This window comes from Sinohyriopsis cumingii, unplaced genomic scaffold (genome assembly GCF_028554795.1).
Source record: "Sinohyriopsis cumingii isolate HCF-2022 unplaced genomic scaffold, ASM2855479v2 utg001621l, whole genome shotgun sequence".
NCBI classification, from domain to species: domain Eukaryota; kingdom Metazoa; phylum Mollusca; class Bivalvia; order Unionida; family Unionidae; genus Sinohyriopsis; species Sinohyriopsis cumingii.
The window spans coordinates 13,505-27,003 of NW_028316027.1; the positions used below are offsets into that span (position 1 = coordinate 13,505).

The following is a 13,499-nucleotide window of genomic DNA, read 5'->3' on the forward strand; positions in this document are numbered from 1 at the left end:
AAACATGTTTCCAGGAATAACGGCAAGAGAAGAAAAAATGCTAAAACAGAAAATTGTCAGCAAAGACATTCAAGCACGCTGCACTTTGATTTTTAAACAACTGATGGAGGACAATAGTGGCGATGCTACCCAAATTAAATGTCAACTTCCCCACGTACTGGATACAACTCTGGGCTATTATTCAGGGGACTGCTCCAAATGAATGTCATTATTAAAAGGTCTGTGGGTGAGGAAGTGCTAACAGTCGGTGGATACAATCAGCATACCTGGGCCCTCATCACGTCACTCATCTACCCATGACAGAAAATGATAAAAATATCCTGCCAGAAGTTCTTAAAAAAGAAATTCCCCTGGATGTTGTAAAAGAATGCGACTGAACACAAGCACACTGTAATGTTAGGCTGTTAACAGATCCATCAGTATTTCATTACGTAAATATGTGAACTATTCCAAAAACTTTAAAGTAAGAATGCATTCAACAATACACAGACTCAATAACAGACTAGGATCATCACTGAAAACAAAAGTTACACACATGTGATCACTGGAAACTTTCAACAAGGACTCTTTGATCACTGGATACAATGGATAAAGACTGCACTTACCAAGAATTGTATCAAAACCGTCCACAAACCAGGCAACGTATTCTAGTAAGACAAGGAAATATGATGCAGGCCCACCTGTATTAGCAAGGCTATATAACGTCTGACTACTGAAAGGAACTGCTAGACTCGAAGGGCGATCACTGTTATGCACATGTTTAGCAGGAGCCTATGGAGACTATAGATGGAAAAGATTATCTTAATTTCATGTGCGAAATGACAGTACTGAAAGACACCATGAAGTGCACGTGGTACAGAAGGAAACACTGTAGTGGCGAAATCCTTAGGTAACACAATGCATGCTATTTAGAAGTTGTGTTACTTACTACCATCTGAAGAGACCTATGGAGAGGTCGAAACAGTTTCCTCTGAATATGAAGAAATAAATAGAGAACTTACAACGCAAAATAAATAAATCTAGAAAAATTATAAAATAAAATAATATTAAATGAAGTAATAGCTGAGAGAATGAATGAATGAATGAATGAATGAATGAATGAATGAATGAATGAATGAATGAATGAATGAATGGAAGGAAGAAATGTATTTAAGACCTTACCGTCATACCAGCATGGTCTACTAAAATAAAGACCACAGTTTTTCTTTTCTCATTCTGACTCAACACATCCATCCATCCATCCATCCATACATGCCAGACAAAATTCGAAATGGATGTGGGTGAGTGGATAGGAAATATTATGCTATCTTATTATTCCATGTTACAACTTCAACTTGAGCATTCTGTCTAGAAAGTCACCATTCCCAATACAATGCACATACACTTTGCAGCACTGCCTATTATTGTTAACGGAATGAGGTTCTATAATCAGGTTCTCAACATTCACACACAAACTATTGTGGCATAAATGGGATGCATCAAGCTCCTTTGGAATATTCAATTTTAATATTAATACCAGTCTGTGGACATGCTTTTACTTCCATTTGTTTGTCTTGGGATCCCTATATGACAATATGAGAAAAGAAACTAATGAATGTTACATTTCCTGTACATATTATACAATCACTAGCATGTGCTGGCACAGAATGCAAAGATATTTTTGCTGACAGTCTTTGAGAACAATCTTCTATTTCAGCTTGGTATATCGTGTGGGAATACATTGCTGCTAATAATAATGAGTGTCGTCTACAACATATACCATTTCTGTGAATTTATAGGGAAAAATCATTTTAATTTTCAAAAGACAAACAAATTAATTAAAATTCTTTTAAATTAAATTTTTAGAATTATAATTATATTTTCTAATTGTTAAAGGCAGTATACACAAAGTGTGAAAATTTCATGTGTCTGTTAATAATATAACTGTCTTGCCAATTTAAAATTTAATCAGTCCTGCCCAAACAGGACATATAACACAATTAATTTTACTACATATTATCTACATTTGTTTATCAGCACTATACTGTCCTTTGTGTGAAATCAATACAAATCATATGTTAATCTAAATTACCTTGAAACATGACTTCACTGGGAAGTTTGTATCAAAGGTTCACCGGCATTATTGTGACTGTAAACAAAGCAACATGCAATGGAACACATATTTCTCTTCCAGATCATCACCAAGGCATTTGCACTGTCGACGAAATACACACAGACAACCACACCATAAGCTCATATTCTCAAGAATAAATAATTGCCCTTAGATCCCTACCAAACATGTATGCATATAACTTCTATTATCAAAAAGTATGACAGAGCAAAAATGTTCTAAAAATGGGTTCTGAACTGGAAGTACAAATTGTTACCCAATTCCTCCTGAGAACAGTGATTGCCTATAACTGTGATTAAATATTTAAATGTCTAGCTGTTCATATATAATTCCATGTGTTGTGTCAAATTTCGTCGGAAATGTTTCACATTATAGCATTAGTTGTTATTGATGTGTATTTACGCCCTCTGTCATGTTTTTCTCCAAACGCTATTTGCGCTTGCAGAAGTCGTATGATAGGCATATAAATTGTACAGTATTTTATATTTCGTATGCTTCTTGTAGCAAACGTTGGTAAGAATAGGAACAATGCCAGGATATTAGGAAGCGTGATAAGACAAGTCACCTGTACTATGAAAGTTTTCTGCCCGTTAATCATGATACACTTATTCAGTGTTTCTGTCATTAAAGCGATATTTTTTTATTCTTGGATTATTGTGACTTCGACGCTTAGGTGCCAGGAATATTTTGACAATAATTTAGATAGGAATATTCCACGTATACAATTATCAGTTTCAAATCCAAGGGTGATGTGATTGTCCATTGCGTTCTTTTCATTTTCGTTTCTTTATCATTTAAGTGCAAAACATTAAATGTCCTGACATTGTCATATATTTACTGGCATAACTTGGCTGTAATTTCTATCAAAATGTATGTTTAATAACACTTATCATTCAATGAAATTTCAGATAATGTCAATCCAGTCGTGTAATTTACAGTTTTCAAAAACATCTAACTTCGTTTTCAAGGATACAGTCTTGTAAACTTTATACACCATTGAAACGTTTTATGTTAAAAACGAAAAAGAAAAGAAAATCATTATAAGTCCTTAACGCATAACAGTATTAGATAACATATCAAAACAAATACAGCGACAAGATTACAAAAACAAACACCACGAAAGTGCAAAACAATCAACTGCTGACAGCAATTACGGAAGTAAACGTTATTAAGTCTAGTCTGGTATTGGGGCTGAAACAGATGAGTTTAATGAGAACAGTGTTCTTGTGTCTACGATCTATGGGTAATTCGCTGCATGTAAATTTGTCCTGGTATGCAAAACAATGTTGAATGTATGACTTTGCTTTAACAGTGGGAACAACGGGAATGCAGGTATCAAAAGAGGAGCGTAAGTTTCTAGAAGGGGTGTACACACGAGTTATTTCAGATATATATGTAGGACAGGAGCCAGTCAACGAAATGTAGCATGGTGAATAGAAGTTGTGTTTGATTATGGTGTGAATGTGTAGCCAGTATATGGTCTGTTCAGTTGTTTTACTCTAACAGCATAGAGAATATAGGGAAATTAATTCTGACTCTCTGCAATTCGCGTTTGTCAGAGTAAGTCGTTCAACCAAGCGAATTAAACTAGGTATATCGCAATCGGTTGACAAATATAACATGGTATATATTGTTTGTTTAGACAAATCTTTCTCCTCGTTAAAATTAATTTAATTTATGATTACTTACTTCGTTAAGTGTCTTAAATATGCTATAGCCACTTTTACATACCTATCCAATATTTCTAACAATTAATTGTTACACTTCATCTATATATACGTTATGCTCCTATAAACCTAGTGCATTTAAAAACTATTTCTTAATTCTTCAGCTTCACCTTTAGTTAATACTTTGAGCGGTGACCTTTCTCGTAAAAATAGTATGTTTCATCTACTTCCTTTTCTGTTACAAACACGAATATAGTTAAACCTTACAGGCATATATAACATCATAAAACGCAGCATGTGTGAATCTATAATAAGTCTTATAAACTAAAAATTGTATTATTAGTTGTACCTTGCTTGCATCAACTCAAACTAGCAATAATATTTTCGTCATTTATTTTCCTTGCAGACATGCATAAATAGGGATGGATGAATATATACCTTGGGCCGTTGGCGGTGTTTTTAAGTTGATGTTATTTTATTGTAGATCTAACCCTTGAATAAGGTTTCGGAAACGTGACACAAATATTTGAAACGACTCTGGTAAGGAGTTCCAAGATATATTTCAATGTTATCAAAACTTGTACTTCATTCAAAGCATATGCATCGCAAGGATTCTATTATACTAATTACGAAAAGTATTTATTTTTAGTTTTTGATTGCATTTTTTTAAATGGTGGTATGGCGTTTATGATCAGATAAGGATATCTTAAATTAGAGCATTTCCATCCCCAATGTGTCGGATTCTAACGTAAATCGGAGATAACTTTCTACATGTTTTTTTATCTTCAAATTAAAAGCGTTTCTTTCTTCCCCGCGTCTACATAGCATAGCCTTTATTGCCAATTATATAATCATCAGCTTGCTATTTATAAACCATTATAATGTGAGAGCATTATGCACTCTGTCGAGTAAATGCTAATTGATCATCACATGTCGCATCAAATACATTTACAAGAACACTCATTTAAATATACTTATTTATATTTTTGATCTTCAAATTTATTTTATATTTGTTACAATAGCTGTCTACTACGTCTTGCTTTATTCACCATATACGAGGACACCGTATACCACGGCTATGTTGAAATTATCCTTCTTTTGATTCGCAAAATAGGGTAAAAAAGGACTTGTTAGAAAAGAACATAAGGTCAAATAATACAATAATTCCATACCATAGTGGGCAGTTTTAGAGTCAGAGGGGTGAAAGGCTTATCAAAGATGAAAAGGTATTGAGGAAAAAGTGATAATATCAAACAAGAGCAAACAAGAAAAGAGACAAAACGCAACAGAAAATATACTTACAACTGTTAAAGAATAAAAGCAGCATACAGTGAGCCTAATAAACTGCATGACACAGAATAATGTTTAAACAGAGTTTTAATTTAGGAAATGACCGAAGAAAAGCTATTGGGAAATATCCATGACTTCGTGTAAAAGAAATTACGTAGCATATCTGAAAGATAATTAAAAGTACCGCAAACAGATATGAACAAAACGAAACGATATTGCTTGAAGCAATGTCGATATATAGTTTTATGTTTCTTGTTTGTATCGACCATTTCCTGTACAGAATCAGAGTTGGTTTAAAAACTAAAAGAGTTAAAAGTAAAATTACAAAAAATGGCGAAGAATAAAAAATCCCCAGAATTTAAAATGTCAGATCTAAAAATATTCCTGTGCAATAAAGAACTATACAAAACTATATTATTTTATGTTACTCCAGTACAATATATATAGTGTATTATACCTGCACAATATTTAAAAACATCATAAACATATTTTACCTTAGTGTAGGCAATATGTTAACATTTACGAAACCATGTTGTAACAAAAACTGTCAGGTTATACAATAGGGTCATAGTTCCCGCAGATACTAATACTGGTTTGTCTAATTTTAATAAAGACTGTGTATTATGCCGAGATTTTTGCCATCTAAAATACACATAGTCTCCTGTTTTCACAGTACATTTTGTTTCTGCAACATTTACACGACGTGTGCACTGTTTAATATATTCCAAATAGTCCACACTATATGATAGTGCCTTCCACATTCGTTTTCTTTTCATGATGTAATAACTAAATTCGTTTATAGTCATACTTGTGTAGAAGATTACCTTCATAACAACTTGGATAACTGATACTTTGTCATTTGTGTGCAGCTGATGTTGTGGGCAATATCTTAGGGAAGGCCTATGAAGTACATTGGTTTGGATTTCAATTTAAACATGACCATACAAGTGTATCATATAATTGGAATTAATAGTGCATTTATGATAAATATAAACTATACCAAAACTATACCAAAAACCAATTCTTGATTTTCAGTGTAACACACGATGATGAATATGCTTTCAAATTTTGTTACACTGTTGTATGTATTTGCATTGAATTAAGTTAAACAGGAGTTTTATATTTTCAGTCTATGAAACATAATGTTAACACTATCATGATGCAATTCATTTTTTTGTGCAAAAGGATGAAAAGGGATTATGATTAGGATAGACGGAATTTTAGGTACTTGACTTAGAATTACAAATATTCAGTCATATGCTATAGTCAATTCTACTTCAGTGGCGTGTAATCTGAGATTTGAAAATACCAAACTTATTTCGAATTACAATTATTTGTTATAGCATGCAAAATATGTAATCGTGATATATATATATGTCTTTGAACATTTTTAAATTTGATTAACAGACATCGATTTTTAGACCATTATCGAATGTTTAAGAATCAAAAACAAAAACAAAACATTAAATACATTACTCTAGCCGAGGAATTTACTGTATAATGTCGATGTGGTTTGAAACTTGGTGTCATTGATAAACACTGTAGATAAATCCCAAGAAAAGTGCACACGTATCGGTACGTCGAAACATATTCTTGTAGGTTACCTGATGTAATTTATATTTCAAGGTTTAAATCCAGCCCAGATTTATTTTATCTCTCTCTCCTCATTTATGCATAGTTTGTCCGTTATGCATGAGGGGGGGGGGGCATAAATCAGAAAGGATTGTGACGAAAATGCCATATTAAATTCATTTAGAAAAAGCGAAGATTATTAAGACTTTTTTATATTTTTTTCATACGTCGCTAATGATTAATGTGTGAAAATTTATCATTGATCTACACTCAACTGCAGACGTTCGCTAGAATGTTTATATATGCGTATTATTGCGCCATGAGCGGATCACAATTTCATATATATAAACGTATGTATGTATGTTGTTATGAATTTATTCAAGACAAGTAGGGAATTAACTTTTTTTTTGCTTCCTTATTCACTTGCAATGAAACACTAATTGCAATCATTTGTCTGCACTTTTATCTCTCGCACCAACCCCAAAGAGGGAGACATGTTTTGCACTATTGGTTAGATTACATGATAATGAACTTAAACAAGATATCTTGGAAACTATTCAACCATGCTAGAGATAATTGTTTATTTAGACGCCTTGATAGAACCACGAGACCTGGTTAGGTTCTGGTTATTGTGACGTAATTTTCAAGGTTATGGGTCATTATTTTGAGAGTAGAAAAAAGAACGCCAGCTTGCAACCATGATATCTAGAATATCCTATACCCAAACGGTATAAAATACCATAAGCTTAATTCATATTAGGCCCAAAATACTGGTTTATCTCTGGTGACCATTATTCAACCTTCACGGTTACAGCATACAAATCTGTAACGGGGGAGAGGAAATGGAATTAAGAGAATGCAGCTGAATTTACGTTCAAAAAGGTACCATATAATTTTGGCTTAAAACGTGTTACGCAGGTTTATTTTCGTTTGTCTTCTGCTAAGTGGCGTGTCTTAATAAATCGTGTTTGCAGTTTGAAATGTCTCCACATCCCTGCATATCCTAGTATGAAAGTGAAATGATTTGTAATTTAGTGTTAGACCCCACACAAATTATCAACTATGGTTCATTTTGTAGAGCGCTTGGTAGTGGGGAAAGAGACATAGTAGTCCTGTGTTAGCTGGTGGCAGCTGCTTAATAGTTATTAACCGTTTTGCTAAGGTTTTGATTAACACTTTACATATGAGTACGGGTGTTGTTCTATTGTGATCATATTTTGCCTTCACGTATTATTTAATCGTTGCTTGTAGTCTGATTGAAAATTTTCACATTATTAGTTTCATACTTTCGAGCAATTACAACATTATATTTTAAATTTCACTTACGATCAAAGCAGAAAACATAGCACCCTTCTTGGAATTATGAAATCCTCCATGGAAATGGGGTAGGCAACATTATATTTAAGAAAATGCTGCAAAACGACAAATACATATGAAAGGGAGCAGTACTGAAACCTGGATACTTTTTTTCACGGGAGTGTAGCATCATGATTATATTCACAAAAAGAAAAAGATGATACATTTAGACATTTTATTTTGAACACTCGTTGCTGCATGGTCACAATAGTATCAATATTGTCGCTTGAACACCGTTTACATATGTTTGAACGGCATACAACATGAAATTGCTATTTCGGTAAACATTGAAACAATCTAGATACTGCAAAGTCACCGTTTCATTTTGATTGTAGGGCCTCGTTCGCGATGATGGTGGTGGTGGCGGATGTTATTGCATCATTTACAATCATTTGTTAATTATACAGGTTTGTAGAAATTTTATATTAAATGATAATTGCATGTATATCTGTTTATTTGAGCGTTTTATGGGACATTAGTATAATTAAACGTTATTGGTGAAATAAAAACTGCTATTCTCAATTGGGGAGTTCAGTATGTTTAGGTCTTTCCTTTAGAGGCTGATTTATGGTATTAAACTGAAATTAATTCTTTTTCAGAGAGATTAGTCTTCATAAAATTTACCGCCAAAAATACAGATTTTAGAAGTTTCCTTTTTGAAACTTTCAATATAGGTTATAGTTCCGTCCTTGGGTGGTTGACGTTCTGATGTTACTCTGTGTCTGGTGGAGTAATTCCAAGTCTACCAAAGTGTAAATGATAGAAAGAGCCTCAGTTATGTTAATCCCAAGAGGAGCAAAATAATCCTGGGGAACAACCAAACATAAAACAGCAAATTTCACATTGGTAATGATGCTTCGGATGATGATAGGTGGACAGCGTTAGAGTTGATAACACGTGGTATTAGCTGGTATAGGCACATAAAAAAGGAGGTTTGATGAACAGTATATGTGGCAACTGTGAGCAGGCTTCAGGCTACAAAGCGACTAATGGAAGTAAGTAAAATGATAATGCATACTTGTGGATGACTGCTAGGTTTAATTCAGCCATTAAAACCTGGTTTCCATAGACAAAGTCAGCTTTGCACCAATATAACGTAGCTTTTAATCAAATCTCTTAATGCGTGGCAGTTACATTTCTAATCAAATTTTAAATTTTGCTTTACATTTCGTATCCCTCCTAATTTCTAGATATCCATTAAATGCAGAACAAAAGTAGAATGTGCTGGGTTTTTTTTTAGGTTAATGATTCTGTTGTTTCAGATTTCTAGAAACATTTTTAATAAAGCGGGCACAAGGCTTTCTCACAGCTCGACTATTCAGCTCACTTATATTATATTCATGCATCTGTGTTGTGCTGCTATCTTTCATAACGCATCGATCAACAGTCTGTGTTTTCACCTAATATCACAAACCACTTAATCATTTTCAACCAATCTTGGTAGGCAGGATCCTGGTGTGAAGTCCATTCAGCTTATGCATCTAATGGCCAGAGAACAATCTAGCTTATAGAATGACAGTTTGACAGTCGTCTGTTTGACGGCATTAGCGTGTTATCGCTACTCTTCTTAAAATACTTCGTTAATTGCAATGAAACTTTTCATTCATATGTATCCCAATTCAATCCTAAATGAAAATATGTTGACCACAGTAGTCATCTTGAAAATATTATGAATAATGGCTAGTAATATTAGTAATGATTTAATTAGCTAAAAGACTGATCACTTATAATGGCAGCCATAATGAGAGTATTACTATCACTTCGTTCCAACATAAAGTCATAATGATACGGCGTTTACACCAAATGGCACCTTACGATGCATTGTTGGTCCCAACTGACTATCGTCGTCTTCAAAATATGTTATAGTTTATCATCCAGAATAAATGAAATTATCAATATGTGGTTTGTGTCTATCTGGTCCGAATTGAAAATGGTTTTATTCTTAGTAAGGATCCTTCTTCTTAATGGATATCCATAACAAAAAACGTGCCACGATAGCCATTTAGAAATAGTTCATGGCATTGGTTATCCCGAATGGGACGGCTCCGCCGGAATAGTGCTTAGATCGTCCGCCTCGGATTCGATAGGTCGTGCGTTCGATCCCCAGCCAAGACATACCAAAGACTTACTCAAATGGTACTAACAGTTGCCTCGCTAGCCCCTCAGCATTAAGAGGTTAGTGTTAGGACTGGTCGGCCTGGCTTCAGGATAATGTGACTGGGTGGGACATCATGTTACATGTATGTGGCATGATTCCCCAGTGCTAGACATATAAACTGCCACAATGCAGACATTGTAGCGATAAGACTGAAAACGTGTTAAAGCTACGTTAAAAATCCAAATCACACACACGCACACATACACACACACACACACACACACACACACACACACACACAGACATACCGAATGAATGGATGGTCATACTGACGCGAAGTTTTCACCAATGTAATTCTGACTGTTTAGTTCGTCTTAAATACAAACGGTCCCCATTCTGGCATCCATTATTGCCATCAGAGTGACCAGTTTGAATATCTTGTTATCACTCAAAAGATGTTTTCAACATTTAGTATTTTAAACAAAGAGACGTACTTATCTCTTATTTCTGTTAATTATTTTCGGACAGTAGACTGTCTATCCTTTGAAGAGATTCTTGTTTTAAAAAGGTATCATAAAACTGATTTTTCTTTTAAATGTTTTAATAATGTAACCACACTGAACGACAGATTGCTTTGATCTACTTTGTACAAATGTAAGCGATTTAATTAGTCATTGTCAAATATATGTGCATTTAATGAGGCTGGGCATTTGGGAGAAACTGAACTGAATGATATGAAGTCGGACAGGTTCCGCATGATCAGGCATACAACCGCGACAAAAATGCATACGAAGAAAACACACTGGTACTCTCCTACCAATATTTTGAATATGTTCTTATCAAATATGTCGACTATTACTGGGGGAAGCAAACATACATTAAATACATGCAAATATGTTCATATACGTATATATACGACCATCTTAGCCAATGATGAGACTTTAATATATTTGCGTCTGCTTCATACAAGCATATTTGTGATTAAAACCATGTTTTATCAAGACGAGTTTATGAAAAGAATTGGTTTTACTAAGAGAATTCGATCACGGTTTTCTATTCTAAATATGCAACTTCCTCATCGATTACTGCTTATCTTTTGGTGAAAACATTACATATATTACGAAATTGTGGGTACATATTTAAATCTGTACAGCATCTCTCAGTATAGTCTTACGTGATTATGTGCAATGTGAAGATTTCCCAGTGACGTTACGTTATACTTATGTTATATAAATAGCAGAAACTCTATGTCACTAGCTAAATGTTCATCAGATATACATTTAAACTAAATTTCTTTCTTTTATAACTATTGATCACATTGTGCCAAATATGTTCAGATATTCCTTACGGTATCAAAATAAATAATTTTAAAATATTTGGTATGGGGGACTCAGGTCTAATATATGTTAAAATAATATGACAAGACACGAGACCCCAATCATATTTAAACATTTCAACTGCGAATGGATTTATTCCAGCTATATTGTACAATTGTGTAATCATTATTAATGTCCATTTAACAAAAGGAGAAAACTCGTAACTAAATGTTATGTCTATTTATCAAACGAGAAAACTCGTTCCTAAGATGTATGCAAATAGTTTCTCGGAAGTGTGTTGGTGGACATACGTATGGTGTTGATCTTGACTGAGGTCCCGTTTAAGCCATTTGCTTAGAAAAAGTAACTTGCTGTGTTGGAAAGCTATAAGTAACCTCAGTGTCGCCGTCTGTGCCTCCAACTCATGGCGCAATTCGTTTGAGGCGATATGCAGTTCACATAGGATGCAAACAACGATACGTGATGTTGGAATTATCATTTAATATTTACGGAAAAAGCAGACGAAAGTGCATAAGCAACACATTTTGAACGCTTGATATTGAAAAATCTCACTATGCTGGAGGTGCTCTGAAATAAAAAACGAGGCAGAAGGCCTTATTTCGACTCATTTTGTGAATTCCCTGCTAGATTTTGTATGATCTCCACGCTGCTGAGACTCTTTCGCCACTTCGTTGTATAAAACCTAAGAATATGACTAGTGCAATATAGCAATATAGCCCGCATTGAATGTTTGTCGGGATTTTAGTTGAGGACTCCATCTACGATACGTTTGAACTCGACTTCAGAGATGGTTAGTCCCGCATCGCCTTAAATGTGTGGCATGCGATTGTGTTGTGCTTTTATCTTTCATGCATAATTACCGGCTGATAAAATCTCCAGCATCAGAAGTCAAACCACAGCTTAAAGCTCTTATCTCTGGGGCAATAATCGTAATGGGGTCAGTAACGATTGTTTATAATATTCCAATGACTATCATATTGTCGTCAGCCTAGCGTCATCGTTATCTACACCATTTACTGAGTTTTAATCATCTCCTCGTAAAGAATATATTGTGTGCCCTGGCTATTTGGTATAACAACAGTATGATTCCTCTATAAGTAGTGCTCATTACGGGTTGTTTGGTTTTGCTTCTCTGCCGTCACGCGCATCAAACATGTTGCCAAATTGTACTGGTAAGTTGGCGGTGATGTCAATGTAGGCGTCATATTGCTTGATATCAGTAGATTTGGAAATAACACGGTTTTCAACATAACCCACCAACTCGCTCACAACAATTTACGAATAACATGCCATCTGCTCGCTGATGTACCTACTGTTTTTGTTTTCTGGTTGAGTAATGTCATTTGGCATAGCGCATAGTTTCAAATATAACTTCTTCTCTCGAGGAAGAGACGAGTGATAAAAAGCCCTGCATAACCCGAAGGAAACGTTATGAAAGACAACATATCGCTAGTTACCAAGCTGTCATTATAATCGAACTCGTGGTTCACCGAGGACAGGGCGTTTGTTTGTTGTTCTGACAATAAAATCGAAATTGATCGTGCACCTTTGCAGGGTGGCTTAAGATGATCTGGGTAGTCCCAGTGATCGACGCACATCTACGTTTTATCCTTGTTCCATCACTTTCTGAACCAGAACGAGTCATTTCAATTTGGCGGAGATTCACTTGCATCTGTGGCTTGTATGTATTACCTATGTTATGCAATTTTGGGTGGTGCTAATGTGTGAGCGGTGTATGTGACCGCCATCGTCATCACATGCCCAAGGACATTTACAGCCAGCTGGCTAAAGGCATTTTCATCTATTTTAGTAGTAATGACACAATATTATCATCTTACCTGGCATCATCGCCGAAGCTTTATTTGTTTTCTTAGCAGCTGCGCGAGGGTTATGTCCTCGTGAATAATTATGCTGAAGGTCTCAGAATAGGAGTAAAGTAGCAGACAAGTGCACCTCGTAAACGTTGGTTTGTTTAATGGGATCCAACTGCAAATCTGCAATGCGATCTCTTATCTACTTGCAACTCATTTCGTTATCGCGCTTTGCAGTCTTAGCTGTGGTTAATCGAC

The 13,499-nt window shown here is 34.8% G+C and overlaps 1 pseudogene; it reads left to right on the top strand.

Moving 5' to 3' along the window:
• Positions 1–1,270: 1,270 nt before the first annotated feature.
• The window catches only part of LOC149771860 (dual oxidase 2-like), a 93,363-nt pseudogene continuing 81,134 nt past the window's right edge, over positions 1,271–13,499 (top strand).